Source organism: Curcuma longa, chromosome 4, assembly GCF_044706935.1.
Source record: "Curcuma longa cultivar G26 ecotype Majalengka, Jawa Barat chromosome 4, ITB_CL_G26_1.1, whole genome shotgun sequence".
NCBI lineage: Eukaryota > Viridiplantae > Streptophyta > Magnoliopsida > Zingiberales > Zingiberaceae > Curcuma > Curcuma longa.
Genome location: NC_133864.1, coordinates 403,234 through 406,599, shown reverse-complemented (window position 1 = coordinate 406,599; position 3,366 = coordinate 403,234). Strand labels below are relative to the sequence as shown.

The following is a 3,366-nucleotide window of genomic DNA, read 5'->3' as shown; positions in this document are numbered from 1 at the left end:
AATTCATGTTTAAAGTTATTTTCATACCTTTATTATTACTTTACGATGTGTATCGAATGGACAGAAAATAATTCATAAATGTTAAGTTATATATATATATATTCTTTGGTAAAATATAGTTTCGACAGGATGATGAAATTTACAGCCACGAAAGGAAGGCTGTGGCTCTGCTAAAATTACTGTATATTTATTTTCGGACAAACTAAATCGCCATAAATTAACGAACGATCGGGCGGGCGAGATGAAATAGACAAACCGCCTCGTCTAATTTTGAAGCGCGAGTGAATCTTGCGGTTCGTAGCTTCCATCCCTCCGCTTTCCTCTCCTATCTTTACTCCCTTGCGATTCTGCCCCCTCTCCTTTTCTCCCCCCTCCTCCCCCTCTCGCTACTTCCATCTCTCCCGCTTCATCCATTCCAATCTTCCTCGGAGAGGGAGGGGAATGAATGATACAGGGATCTGATCGACAATTAATCCCCTCCGATCCATCACTTCAGATTTTTTGTTATTAATTTTTAACTGATCGTCGTCCATCAGATCACCATGGCTTTCAGTGGTACCCAGGACAAGTGCAAGGCCTGCGAGAAGACCGTCCACTTCGTCGACCTCTTGTCTGCCGATGGAGTCGTCTACCACAAGACCTGTTTCAGATGCAGCCATTGCAAAGGAACTCTCTCGGTAGCTACTTAATCTCTAGCTCGTCATCATCATCTCAGTTTTAATTTGCTTAAATCTAAGACGTTAATTGCATCATCAGATGTGCAACTACTCTTCCATGGACGGCGTCCTTTACTGCAAACATCACTTTGAGCAGCTCTTCAAGGAGACAGGTTCCTTCTCCAAGAAGTTCCCAACGGGTATGCGTAGCTAGTCTTAATTTATTATACGATATGAATATTGGAGATTCTTCAAGCGATCGATTTAATTTAGCCTCGTTATAATTGATATCTCAGGCACAAAGTCTGGAGAGAGGACGGCAAGCAAGTTCTCCTCCATGTTCTCTGGAACTCAAGACAAATGTGCTACTTGCAAGAAGACAGCGTACCCCCCCTGGAGAAGGTTTCTTTTTTTTTAAACCTTTTTTTTGTCCTTTATGAATCAAACTGAACGTTGAGTTGTTAAGAGATCTATATATGCTTGCTCAAACTACTTCAATCCAAACTTTTATGGATGAAGCTGACGATGGAGGGAGAAATATACCACAAGACGTGCTTCAAGTGCTCGGTGGGAGGGTGCACCCTGACGCCGTCGTCCTACGCCGCGCTCAATGGGATCCTCTACTGCAAGCACCACTTTGCCCGCTTGTTCATGGAGAAGGGATGCTACAGCCATGTGATCCAGGCGGCCATGTTGAAGCAGACCGCTGCGGTAGAGCAGTAGATCTCTACTGCTTGATTCATCACGTGATCGAGGGGCTATATATGACTGACTATTCCTCTGTGTTCAATTTTCTTTTTCTTGTTTTAATTTCTTTGTTTTTTTTTGTCGATTCACTGTGTCTATGTAAATGAATTATGTTGAAGCATAATTTAAGTGCCCTCGCTATCCTTTGAAGTAAAAGATGATCACATTCACTCTAAAAATTTTTAATATCTATTCTACAACGATTTGAAAAAAAAAAGTAAATCATGATGATTGAGCGATCTTTTTAAATAAAAGAGAATTTATTTTCTAAGAAATTATTTTTTCGAATATTCAATCTCTGTTTTCTTGTGACATTTATATGAGTATATCATATATAAATATATGAATTAATGATGTGTATACTTGCATCAGAAAAAGTAACTAAAAAAATTATAATACATTGTAGTAGTAAAATATAATTAAATTTTATGATTAATTTTTTCTATAATTTTTTTAAAAAAATCTAAGTACCCAACTTTATAGAATCTTTCCTTAGTCTTATATATTCTCAAGTTAATTAAGTAACAACGGAGCAATCTTGATTGCACATAATTTATAAATTCGTATTAAAAAGGGGAAAAATTAATATACATGGCCAAATTAATTAATTAAGTAATAAAACTATATCAAAAATTAAAAAACACAAGACACATCATTAGCCAAGTGGAGTAGAATAAAAAGTCCTTAAACCCTGCAATACTCATCAAGATTGAATACATTACACAAGAAAGCAAATTTATCAAAATTGAATGAAAGCAGATCATGAGTAAGATGGAATAAACAATTAACAAACCAAAAAAAAAAAAACTTCTACTCTCGATCAAATGAAGAGCATATAAATTGTTAACGAAAGCAGACTGTATCATCGATTTACCGCCTATCAATATCATTGCATAACCATCACTATATCATGATGTATCAACATTGTATATTTTTTACAACTTGTGATTTAAAAGAGCTTAATTTTTTTATCCCTCTATCTGCTTGGATAATTAGGTTATCTATGTTTTAAAAAATTAAAATTATTTTTTTAGACCTATAACTAATCTATAATAATTTTTTGGGCCCTCCTAGATGGTTGAGCCTAAGGCAGAGGCCTCTTGGGCCTCCCTTTAGGTCCAACCTTGAGTCGAGGTTGAGACTGAAAGTATGTAACAAATACTAAAAGCCTAATGTATGGAAGAAAGTGCAAGTGGGGCAAGACTGTTAATATCGAAAGTATGGCTTGAGAAGAGTGAATAGTCTTTTTGTGTACTTTGGTTGATTTTGTTCTAGTCTATAATGATTAGTTACACAACATAATAGATAAACAAAATCAAAATAAGAACAAAACACAAAAACACAAGGATTTACATAGTTTAAAACTCTTATTTCCTACTCCACAGCATGATTCGTAAGGTGGATCACTTCTTAAAATTACTATTATCTTCCTCCTTGAATACTTTCTAGAAACAAAGAAATTTCTTACTATAAGATATGCGGGTTAACGGTTCGGATTTTGGGTTAAACTCGAAATCCGTTAGAAATTCTTTTTTTTTTAAAAAGGAAAGAGTCGCGATTTTCGTCGGACGAAAATCGCGACCCCATCGACGGGGATTGCGGAGGACGGGGGTTAAGGGAGGGGGAGGTGTGGTGAGCGTGGAGAGGGAACCCTAGCACCGCCATCTCCTCTTCACCGCCTTCCTTTTTCTCCAACCGATCGCGACCTTTCCTCCTCATTGCCACCGCGTCTCCTTTGTCGATGCCGTTGCATGCCGCATGGAGACGCCGTCCGACACCCTCGCCTGTTGCCTGCCGTGTGGATCCAGCACACGTGCCATTTCTCTTGAAAGCCGTCTCACATTGGGCAGACACACCACAGGTAATGGCATTCTTCTATTTCGTGAAGTTAGCAAGTTGGTTGTTGCTTGTGGTTCACGAATTTTATCTTGTTCAATTAACACCGATGTCTATGCTAACTATT

At 37.8% G+C, this 3,366-nt stretch overlaps 1 pseudogene; it reads left to right on the top strand.

Annotated features, from left to right (window-relative positions):
- Window positions 1–542: 542 nt before the first annotated feature.
- On the top strand, window positions 543–1,379 carry LOC141826288 (LIM domain-containing protein PLIM2b-like; annotated as a pseudogene).
- The last annotated feature ends 1,987 nt before the right edge of the window (window positions 1,380–3,366 follow it).